The sequence below is a fragment of the Bubalus bubalis genome, chromosome 16 (genome assembly GCF_019923935.1).
Source record: "Bubalus bubalis isolate 160015118507 breed Murrah chromosome 16, NDDB_SH_1, whole genome shotgun sequence".
Taxonomy (NCBI): Eukaryota; Metazoa; Chordata; class Mammalia; order Artiodactyla; family Bovidae; genus Bubalus; species Bubalus bubalis.
The window spans coordinates 35020057-35032773 of record NC_059172.1 but is presented as its reverse complement, the minus strand read 5'-3'; the positions used below and the strand labels follow the sequence as shown (position 1 = coordinate 35032773).

The window sequence follows — 12717 nt, the reverse complement described above, 5'->3', positions numbered from 1 at the left end:
AAGAACTTTTTACCCAGAAGCTACTCTTGGTATACACACACACACACAAACATACACACACATACATGCATGCATATATACTTATGTCAGTTAGGATTCAGAACTACTATGAATATAAGAAGTAAAGAATTTATCACAGGAATTGATACAAGTGTAGAAGGAACTAGAAAAGTTTTGAAAACAAATTTGTTAAACATATTAGGTATACATGAATGAGTTGCTTTCTGCAGAAAGCTAGGTACAGTCAGCTTCTGGGATGGAATCATAAAGGAAGAAGATATAGAAATTTATGGAAGATGGCTTATAACCTGTGGCTACTGCACCTGTGTACTTGCAGTAAAGTATCTAGTGGTGAACTTGAAATAACTTTGTCAGCAGGGTTGGTAGAATGGAGCGCTGGACGTGGAGCTGGGGGAAGTGAGGAGAAATTAGAACCCTCTAGGACATGACTGAGTGACTTCACTTTCACTTTTCACTTTCATTGGAGAAGGAAATGGCAACCCACTCCAGTGTTCTTGCCTGGAGAATCCCAGGGACAGGGGAGCCTGGTGGGCTGCCGTCTCTGGGGTCGCACAGAGTCAGACACGACTGAAGCGACTTAGCAGCAGCAGCATCAGCAGTATCACTGTTTACCTGTCATTGCCCGTAAAGTGTAGAACTGTAGAACAAAAAATGACTACTGTTTCACATTTGTGCCCACAGCTTCTGCATTTCTTATGTAACCAACTCTAAACTGAAAACTAGTAGGGGAGAGGATTCTGAGAAATAGAATGTTAGCTTAGCTAAGTAGACACAGTACAAAATTACCATGGAACATCTTATCATCTGTGCTTATCTACGTGTGGAGAATACTTAATTATTAGTTGATATTTTAAGAAATGAATATATTGTGTAAGTGAATCCAAGAATAAGTTAACTCAAAATTCCATGAGGATATTGTTAACTATGGCAAAGTGACAACACTTTTTGTAAAAATTATAATAAAGAACAAAAGGAGGGCAAGATAATTATAGAAGGATAATCAGCTCTGAAATTTATTCAAATATATTACAAATCTATAGTGATTAAAACATTGTGATATTGAGTAAAGAACAGGTAGACAAGCCTATTAATGAAAATCATATTCTTGTATAAATTGAAATTCAATATGAAGAAAGATTAAGTACAATTCAATTGTGTAATTTTATTAACTCAATTGTGTTATAAAACAAGTTAGGAATAGAGAAAGAGAGTGTTTAATTTTCTTGCCTGTGTTTTACACCAAAACAAATTGCAGTTAGACTAGAAGAAAATGTAAAAATTAATACATACACATAAACACACATGGACAAATCCAAATAATAAAATAGATTTTGGGATGATGGTATATAATAAAGCTATGCAGAGCCCTAAATTTGAAAGTGATTGAAGGTTATGCATAGGTAATATAATTGGTAATGACTACATTTGGAGAGGACAGTGGCAACCCACTCCAGTACTCTTGCCTGGAAAATCCCATGGACAGAGGAACCTGATAGGCTGCAGTCCATGGGGTCGCTAAGAGTCAGACGGGACTGAGCGACTTCACTTTCACTTTTCACTTTCAGGCATTGGAGAAGGAAATGGCAACCCGCTCCAGTGTTCTTGCCTGGAGAATCCCAGTGACGGTGGAGCCTGGTGGCCTTCCGTCTATGGGGTCGCACAGAGTTGGACACGACTGAAGCAACTTAGCAGCAGCAGTAATGACATTCAATGTAAAAATAAAGTAGTAAAATGAAAAGGGTTTATAGGAAAGTGTTTTTTTTTTTTTAATATAGGAAAGTGTTAATATCAAGTGCACTCAACTCATGCAATGAGACTTTTAAGAAGCTAGGCAGAAAAATTGGTGAGGTGGGAAGGAAATTACAATAAATAAGAAATACAATCCAAGAAAGCAATACTTTTTAGTCTTTAGCCTACTCTCTAACAATTCCAAATATAGAAACTTTAGAAATTTTTCAAATATGCAGAAAAATAATTCATAAAGATGTCACATTGATTCTAAATTAAAAATAACTAAAGTACTACTCATGTCATCAAAAGATGAGGAAAAATAAAATGCAAATGAAAGATTCTACTAAGTTTTAAAGGAAATAACTATGTCTTATTTGTATTAGCATAGATATATCCCTAAGTTTAATAATAAGTGAAAAAACTGTCTGTGAGGTCATACACAGTGCTACCATTTACATGAATTAAAAATCACAATTCCATTCCCCAGAAATTATTGAATTTAAAGTGATAAATTTGGACTCTAAGAAAGACAAAAAAGCCTCTGGTAGTCACATTGTCTCTGAGTAGGTTATTTCAACTTAAATACCTCATATGTTTGATTAAAATTAGCATTTAAGATAAATAATATCAATAATATATTTAAAACCGTGTTATGGTAACAAAGTTTCTTGTTATATGTTTCCTTGTCTTTCTTTTGTTAGGCTGAGAGGGAAAATTGGGGGGTGAAACAGTATTAAGAAACATTATGCTAGGAGAGGTCCTTGCACATATTATCTACATTCAAAGTGAAATCATGCAAACAGTCCTTACTTCCACAATAGGAATCAGTACTTGAACTTGAAATATTTTAAAGATTATTCAAAATATAGAATCATTAATGAGCCAGAATCAAATCCCCAACATGGAATTTGATAGCACTAAATTTAGACACACCATCTTTCTGGAAAGATCACACACAGGTTTTCTTTCTGGATCAAAATGCTTTTTAATGAACATAGTAATAGCCCTTATATTTTAATAAAGGCATGGAGCACTCGTTCTCATATCTGTTTGGTCCTCACACCATAAATATTGGGGTCGAGTGAGGGTGGGATAACCAAATAGAGGTTGGCAACAAGAATGTGAATATAGCAGGGTATGTTTTGCCCAAATTGGTGGGTGATGAAGAAGACTGAGGGAAGATAGAAAACACAGAGGACAGCAACATGGGAGCCACATGTGCTTAGGGCATTTAGCCTTGCGTCTTGGGATGGCAGATGGAAAACAGCACGGAGAATGCAAATATAGGAGATGCCAACAAGGATGAGGTGCAGGAGACCACAAAGAGAGACCACAAAGAGCCCATAATTACCATTGACATAAATGTTTCCACAGGACAGTTTTGCAATTCCCATGTGTAGGAATGAAGCATTATTACATGAGCCTGGCAAAAGGGTAGGCGGTAGATGAGATAGATCATAGGAAGTAAGTGTAAGCAGAACTGGACAAATTAAAGTGTACAAACTCATGCCCAGCAACACACAGGCTGTCAAGATGGTCATGTAGTGGAGTGGAGCACAGATTACCACACAATGGTCAAATGCCATGGCCACCAGGACCTCAGCCTTCATGCCAGTGAAAGCATGGATCAAAACATCTGGGACACACAATCTCCAAAATTAATCTCATGAAGAAGATAATTTCAGAAGACACCCAGCATACAGGGTACTGAAGTATGCCGAAAGGGCCAAATCACTTGTTGAAAGGATGGCCAGAAAGCAGAACATGGGCTCCCAGAGAGTCTGGTCCATATTGATGACCAGCAGAATTGTGACATTGCCCAGTAAAGCCACAAGGTAAACAGAGCAGAAAGGCAGGAAGATCCAGCCATGGACCTCTTCCAGACCTGCGATTCTGATGAGGAAAATGTGATTGGGTGAAGAATGTTCCTATTCTGACAAAACATCCTTCTAAATCACAGAGTAGGAAAAGTCATTACTAGAAGGAGGAAGAAGAAAAAGAAATTTCAGTAAGAATTGGTTATTAAAAAAAGATTAACTTAGCACTTCAATAATATGAAATGAAAAATTTTGCTTTAGAAGGATTAGAAAAGGCAGAGGAACCAGAGAACAAATTGCCAACATCTGCTGGATCATGGAAAAAGCAAGAGAGTTCCAGAAAAACATCTATTTCTGCTTTATTGACTATGCCAAAGCCTTTGACTCTGTGGATTTGACTCTGTGGAGATGGGAATACCAGACCACCTGATCTGCCTCTTGAAAAATTTGTATGCAGGTCAGGAAGCAACAGTTAGAACTGGACATGGAACAACAGACTGGTTCCAAATAGGAAAAGGAGTACGTCAAGGCTGTATACTGTCACCCTGTTTATTTAACTTATATGCAGAGTACATCATGTGAAACGCTGGACTGGAAGAAACACAAGCTGGAATCAAGATTGCCAGGAGAAATATCAATAACCTCAGATATGCAGATGACACCACCCTTATGGCAGAACGTGAAGAGGAACTCAAAAGCCTCTTGATGCAAGTGAAAGTGGAGAGTGAAAAAGTTGGCTTAAAGCTCAACATTCAGAAAATGAAGATCATGGCATCCGGTCCCACCACTTCATGGGAAATAGATGGGGAAACAGTGTCAGACTTTATTTTTCTGGGCTCCAAAATCACTACAGATGGTGACTGCAGCCATGAAATTAAAAGACGCTTACTGCTTGGAAGGAAAGTTATGACCAACCTAGATAGCATATTCAAAAGCAGAGACATTACTTTGCCAACAAAGGTTCGTCTAGTCAAGGCTATGGTTTTTCCAGAGGTCATGTATGGATGTGAGAGTTGGACTGTGAAGAAGGCTGAGCGCCCAAGAATTGATGCTTTTGAACTGTGGTGTTGGAGAAGACTCTTGAGAGTCCCTTGGACTGCACGGAGATCCAACCAGTCCATTCTGAAGGAGATCAGCCCTGGGATTTCTTTGGAAGGAATGATGCTAAAGCTGAAACTCCAATACTTTGACCATCTCATGTGAAGAGTTGACTCATTGGAAAAGACTCTGATGCTGGGAGGGATTGGGGGCAGGAGGAGAAGGGGATGACAGAGGATGAGATGGCTGGATGGCATCACTGACTCGATGGACACGAGTCTGAGTGAACTCTGGGAGTTGGTGATGGACAGGGAGGCCTGGCGTGCTGCGATTCATGGGGTCACAAAGAGCCGGACACGACTGAGCGACTGATCTGATCTGATCTGATTATTGTTTTCTTCAAATTCTAAATCAAGCCATATTATTTTAAATGGCCCAGTGTAAAGAACGTAATACTTATACAGATTTAGTCCTATTTTTTTAACATGTTAGGTTTATCATCCCTGGAGGAAGAAATGGCAACCTATTCGAATATACTTGCCAGGAAATTTTACATGGCCAGAGAAGCCTGGCAGACTATAGTCACAAAGAATCAGACATGACTGAGCACACCTGAAGGTTTATTATCAAGCCCATGACAAACCTATAAAACATAGAACATAACATAATGTATGGAATAATTTAGCAGTCCTCATACCTTTTATGAAGTCCCTATCTGAAGAGGGACACATGAAAAATCAAGGAGACACATACGAGAATGCAGATACAACCCAAAATGAAATAGGCAAGTGAGAAAGTAAAATCACAGGCATGAATGCACACACTTCCATAATTAGAAAATGAAGAAATTCTCTAATGATTCATTCATCATTTATTGACATAGAGAAAATTCCAAAATCAAACCTAGTGTCCTATCAAAAAGACAGAAACAAAATATCAGAGATACATATTATCACAAGAAAAAAGCACAAACATTCAGAGATGCCTGCCCAAGAGCAGACACCTGTGGACACATACCTCTGTACTTGAAAGAGCCCAGAGCCCAGAAAGAAAGATAATAATACAATTCAGTAGATTTCCATTGATGTCTCTATTTTCCCAAAGTCACTCCATTTCATAATGGCTCATTTTAGATTGTTGTGTTTGAGGTTGTTTCTAGTGGTATGTGACAACTTCTTTATTCACTCTTCACTCTAAATCAGTTCCTCTGAGAAAACCTGATAATTTGATCACTCTTTCAGAACTAGCGACTGAGTTCACTCCCTCTGCCTGATTAAGACAAGAAAAATGTGGGTAGAAGACAAATTAGAAGGCTTCAGGTCCTTATGGATCTGGAGAAGGCATATTAAAACTGTCTGGAATAACAAGGTATTATAGGAATGATGATTGTTTTCTGTAAGTATCTAATGGAAATAGAGTACTGTTGCAATGCCTTCAAAATGATGGAGAAGCTATCAGGAAAAGCCCCATAAACTTAAATAATGAAACAAAAGAACTTTCTCTGGGACCTCAACTTGAGGCAGAGTGATTCAAGATCAGGATAAAGTAGCACAGACTTCTGTTTTCAACCGTAGTATAACTCCATATTTTCATGGCAAATATATCATGTTGAGAAAATAAAATAAGTGTTGTAAACATTATGAATTTAGAGAGGGAGACAGTGTATTGTGACAGAGACAGAGGGAGAAAGAAGGAAAAGCTGCATTTTGCAATGCTCCTGTATATGTGTTTATTGAACAGTGAAATTCCCAAGTAATTGCCATTGGCCACTGTCAGGGTGCTGGTCAAGAGCAAGCCCTCTAGACATTGTGATGCCTACTTTGGGTTCATCTCTGGAAATAAACTCTCAGTAATGAGCCACTGCTTACCTCAAACTTTCATTGGGCTTCATATGTGTGTTTCATTCAATCCCTATAACCTCTTGCAGAAGCAGAAATTCTACTCTATCAACCAGGTATATTACTGTTCTTGTAAGCAGATTTTTAAAGTCTTGGATCTTCTAATATTATTAAAGATACCCAATCTCCATTTAGAATTTACAAGATCCTCATCCCCACCCCTGCCCCATCAAGCATATCATATCAAGATTGTAGTTCTCAGCCACCTTGGATCATACTTCCTTCATTTGACTTCAGTACACACCCATGAAGAGAAAATTCATCTGTGATGCTTCATTCTTCCACAGAAATAGAGACACAATAGATATCAAGGAATAAAACTCTATGTCCATTTTTTATATAGTACAAAGAGATAAGTTTTATGTTAAGGTTATAGCTGCTTATACCTTTGGGGAAGATGAGATAATTCAGCTTACTCTTATAATCATGCCCTGGGATTAAATTCTCTGAGATTGCTGACAAAACCATCAGACTATGATTTAGAAAATGAGAAGTCTGAGAGAATGTAAAATGGATAAGAATTTATATCAAGAAAATTATAAATATGGGGCAAAAACATGATATTATTATTTGAATGTGGCATAGAGATCAATGTTCATGTCCCTCATTTTGCAGTCAAATTCTATGGATTTCTGTTTTCTAGATAAAGTACTTTATCTATATTCTAAATTCAAGCATAATAACCCAGCATAGAAGACCCCATTTTCAGCCCTAGCTCTCTCTGTCCTCCTTCACTGACCAGGTGTTTTGGGTTCATTGAAGGCTTAGCTTCAGGGATTCCAATCTGTGGGTCTTTGCTCCCACTCTCCTCTGTCCATGATTGCTTCCTTTTCACAATGATCCATATGTATATCACAAAGGCCATAGAGAAGTGGTAAAAACAGTCAATCCTGAAACTAACCTGATTCACTTCAAATACTGGACTTCCCATGTACCAGCTATATCACCATGAGTGATTTATTAGTTATATCTTAGTTTTCTCAACTGTATAATTAGGGATGATAATAATACCAATTGCCTACAGGTATTTTGAAGAGTAAATTAAGTAGTAGATATCAGATATCAGGCATTTAGTATAATACCTAGCTTGTTTTTTTATTAATTAATTTATTTTTGGCTGCACTGGATCTTCCTTGCTGCACTGGCTTTCCTTAATTGCAGTGAGCAGAGGCTGCTTTCTAATTGAAGCACATGAGCTCAGTACTTGTGGAGTCGAGGCTTTGTTGCCCCGCAGCATGTAGAATCCTCCTGCACCAGCTATTGAATCCAAGTCCCCTGTGGTGGCAGGCAGATTTCCAACCAATGAACCAACTAAGAAGTCTGATACCTGGCATATTTTAAATGATTAATTAAAATAAGAGCTAGCTCACAACGCCACCTTCATAAACTTGAACCTATATAAACTATACTGAGAAATCACTCATGCCACAGAATCTGTAACATTTGATCTGACAGTTTGCATTTATTTTAAACATTTTTTCATTAGTTTTGAATTGAATGTACACATAGTTATTATTCTCACTGGGATACATTTATTTTGAGTGCAAAAATTATATCTCTTTACATTTAAGGAGATGTTTTTGATAATATTTAAGAAAAAACAACATCAGGCTTAAGATATAAACCAGATGATATAAAGGCTGCAAATATAAAGCATGGAATTAAATATTTCTTTTGATTCTTGTCTTTCCAGTTATATCATGCAAACCTTAAAGTTGACTGTTACGAAATTTAAAATTTCACACATAATATGAAGTGTAAATATATTCACTCAGTTGTGTCCAACTCTTTGCAGCCTCATGAACTGTAGCCCATCAAGCTCCTCTCTCCAAGGAATTCTCCAGGCAAGAATACTGGAGTGGGTTGTCATTTCCTTCTACAGGGCATCTTCTTGACCCAGGGATCGAAACCAGGTCTCCTTCATTGCAAGCAGATTCTTTACCATCTGAGCCACCAAGGAAGTCTATATATGTATATATGTATATGTGTATGTGTGTATATATCTCTATAAATATATGTTCTAAAATAGTTTGTGCATATTCAAACATAGCATTTTCTTTGAGATCATGGGCATGTAACTGATAAGTTCAGTCCCAATTACTTTTTGAACATAAGCTGAGAAATATTAGGGAAGTTCATATCCCTTTTTCTGCTAGTTGGGAATGAAGAAGCATCTATTTTGAGGAGTTGCTGGTTAGATGTTTTAGAATTATGACAAGAGCAACCTTAGACACAAGTGAGTCACAGAATGTCAGCTCTGAAATGCTTTAAAAAACGTAATGTCTAGTTATCAAAAAATATCTGAACAACTTCTTTTTGGTGACAAGGAACTCAGACCAATATTTTTATTGTACTTTGTTTTAAGGTGAGAGAAAATCTCCCTTAATATTTAAGTAAGTTAAATAAGATTAGTGGGGGGTTTTGTTTGTTTGATTTTTTTCCTTATAATTCAAAATTATGTAAAGATATATACTTAAGTATTTTTTTCAGTACCAATAAGTTTTTATTCATATTATACATGTTTCAATGCCATTCTCCCAAATTATCCCACCCTCGCGCTCTCCCACAGAGTCCAAAAGACTGTTCTATACATCTGTGTCTCTTTTGCTGTCTCGTATACAGGGTTATCGGTACCATCTGTCTAAATTCCATAAATATGCGTTAGTATACTGTATTGGTATTTTTCTTTCTGGCTTACTTCACTCTGTATAATAGGCTCCAGTTTCATCCACCTCATTAGAACTGATTCAAATGGATTCTTTTTAATGGCTGAGTAGTACTCCATTGGGTATATGTACCACTGCTTTCTTATCCATTCATCTGCTGATGGACATCGAGGTTGCTTCCATGTCCTGGCTATTATAAACAATGCTGCGATGAACATTGGGGTACACATATTTCTTTCAGTTCTGGTTTCCTTGGTGTGTATGCCCAGCAGTGGGATTGCTGGGTCATATGGCAGTTCTATTTCCAGTTTTTTAAGGAATCTCCACACTGTTCTCCATAGTGGCTGTACTAGTTTGCAGTCCCACCAACAGTGTAAGAGGGTTCCCTTTTCCCCACACCCTCTCCAGCATTGATTGCTTGTAGACTTTTGGATCACAGCCATTCTGACTGGTGTGAAATGGTACCTCATAGTGGTTTTGATTTGCATTTCTCTGATAATGAGTGATGTTGAGCATCTTTTCAGGTGTTCTGTATGTCTTCTTTGGAGAAATGTCTGTTTAGGTCTTTGGCCCATTTTTTGATTGGGTTGTTTATTTTTCTGGAATTGAGCTGCAGGAGTTGCTTGTATATTTTTGAAATTAATTATTTGTCAGTTGCTTCACTTGCTATTATTTTCTCCCATTCTGAAGGCTGTCTTTTCACCTTGCTTATAATTTCCTTTGTTATTCAGAAGCTTTTAATTTTAATTAGGTCCCATTTGTTTATTTTTGCTTTTATTTCCAATATTCTGGGAGGTGGGTCATAGAGGATCCTGCTGTGGTTTATGTCGGAGAGTGTTTTGCCTATGTTCTCCTCTAGGAGTTTTATAGTTTCTGGTCTTAAGTTTAGATCTTAATCCATTTTGAGTTTATTTTGTGTATGGTGTTAGAAAGTGTTCTAGTTTCCTTCTTTTACGGTTGACCAGTTTTCCCTGCACCACTTGTTCAAGAGATTGTCTTTTCTCCATTGTATATTCTTGCCTACTTTGTCAAAGGTAAGGTAGATTATCATAGGTGCATAGATTTATCTCTGGGCTTTCTATTTTATTCCACTGATCATACTTAAGTATTTTTTCCCCCAAGACTTTCTATTTGAAGTCTTTATCACAGTGCTATAGTTAGGACTGATATTACTTAATGTGGTTTTTAGGTAAGAGATATTTTCCAAGTGTATTTTATTTTCTTAGTGTCTTTAGTCTTTGAAACAACCCTACAACGTAGATCAGATCAGAAGAGTCGCTCAGTCATGTCCGACTCTTTGCGACCCCATGAATTGCAGCACACCAGGCCTCCCTGTCCATCACCAACTCCCAGAGTTCACTGAGACTCACTTCCATCAAGTCAGTGATGCCATCCAGCCATCTCATCCTCTGTCGTCCCCTTCTCCTCTTGCCTCCAATCCCTCCCAGCATCAGAGTCTTTTCCAGTGAGTCAACTCTTCACATGAGGTGGCCAAAGTACTGGAGTTTCAGCTTTAGCATCATTCCTTCCAAAGAAATCCCAGGGCTGATCTCCTTCAGAATGAACTGGCTGGATCTCCTTGCAGTCCAAGAGAGTCTCAAGAGTCTTCTCCAACACCACAGTTCAAAAGCATCAATTCTTCAGTGCTCAGCTTTCTTTATAGTCCAACTCTCACATCCATACATGACTACAGGAAAAACCATAGCCTTGACTAGATGAACCTTTGTTGGCAAAGTAATGTCTCCGCTTTTGAATATGCTATCTAAGTCATAACTTTCCTTCCAAGGAGTAAGCGTCTTTTAATTTCATGGCTGCAATCACCATCTACAGTGATTTTGGAGCCCAGAAAAATAAAGTCTGACACTGTTTCCACTGATACTATGTTTATTTCCATTATACATATGGAAAACTTGAGCTATAGATAATTTTAGCAACAACAAAGAATTTGAACCCAAATGTGTTATTCCAAAATCTATATTATTATTCAATGTATTATACTGCCTTCTTTCTCTGTATTTAGATCTTGAGCTTATTTCATGTCTCAACAAGCATGTTAAAGTTTACTGAAGTGTATTATAAGGTCTTCACTTATACCTTTGCATATAACTACATACATGGACTTCCCTGGTGGCTCAGATAGTAAAGCTTCTGTCTATAATGCGAGAGATCAGGGTTCAATCCCTGGGTTGGGAAGATCCCCTGGAGAAGGAAATGGACATCCACTCCAGTACCAACACCGGAAAATACATACACTTCCTAGTGCTTCTTCAGAATGCCTACTAATAACACACCTCATACCTACCTTTCATTTCAGTGTATGGGTCTCTCTAACCATAAGAATAGTCTTGGTTTCTAATTTTCAGATATAGCTGCCAGGCTGAGGAGTTGATATCCACAAAATCAATTTGTTTGCATGGTTCTGCTTTAAGCTGATATCTGACTCGTGATGTGTGGGTATCTCTTTTTCATGTTCTCACTTATTGGGTGCAGAAGACAGTTCCAGGCTTTTTACTCTGATACTACCTGAAGTCAAGCCACCTTGTTCTGTACTGCCACGACTTCTTACTTAGAATAGGAACTCTGGAACTTGTGGCAAAGTATTATGGAAAAATGAATGAGAATTACTTATACAGTGATAACTAAAATTTCTCACTTGAAGAAATTGATGGAATGTCCATGTTAAGAGAAGTGTTATTTTTTCAACCAGCCAAGCCTTCTGATTCTCACTCTGGCTTTACTAATGAGATCAAGTGCTAGACTGAAGACAGTGCTGCTTTAAGGTCAGGAAAAGAGTTCCAAGGGAGTCCAATGCACTATGCTAACCTGCTGGAATGACAATTCTTAAAGTCAAACCACGGGAAAAAATAAAATAAGCCTAAAATTTTTGTTTTGTTTAGAGTAGGGTGAATGTGAGAGTTGGACTGTGAACAAAGCTGAGCACCGAAGAATTGATGCTTTTGAACTGTGGTGTTGGAGAAGATTCTTGAGAATCCCTTGGACTGCAAGGAGATCCAACCAGTCCATTCTAAAGGAGATTGGTCCTGGGTGTTCTTTGGAAGGAATGATGCTAAAGCTGAAACTCCAGTACTTTGGCCACCTCACGCAAAGAGTTGACTCATTGGAAAAGACTCTGATGCTGGGAGGGATTGGGGGCAGGAGGAGAAGGGGACGACAGAGGATGAGATGGCTGGATGGCATCACTGATTCGATGGACGTGAGTTTGAGTGAACTCTGGGAGTTGGTGATGGACAGGGAGGCCTGGCATGCTGCAATTCATGGGTGGAAAAGAGTGGGACATGACTGAGTGACTGAACTGAACTGAACTACAAACCAGTGTACTTAGAAAATGAACGCTTAATTAACTAATCTTAGCAAAGTTAAATCAGAAAGCATAAAAATGTGAAAAAAAGAAAGTATTGAAAATGTGAAATTTTTAAAAAGTGACCAAAAGCAAAGATCAAGAAAGCAGAATTATGTTATAATTGATTACAATCCTTCTACCCAATAATTTTATATTAAATTATGCAACCTGGATAAATGATCTAA

The 12717-nt window shown here is 37.8% G+C and overlaps 1 pseudogene; it reads right to left on the bottom strand.

The window, feature by feature from the left end:
• Positions 1 to 2759: 2759 nt before the first annotated feature.
• LOC102409273 lies at positions 2760 to 3697 on the bottom strand (annotated as a pseudogene).
• Positions 3698 to 12717: the final 9020 nt, after the last annotated feature.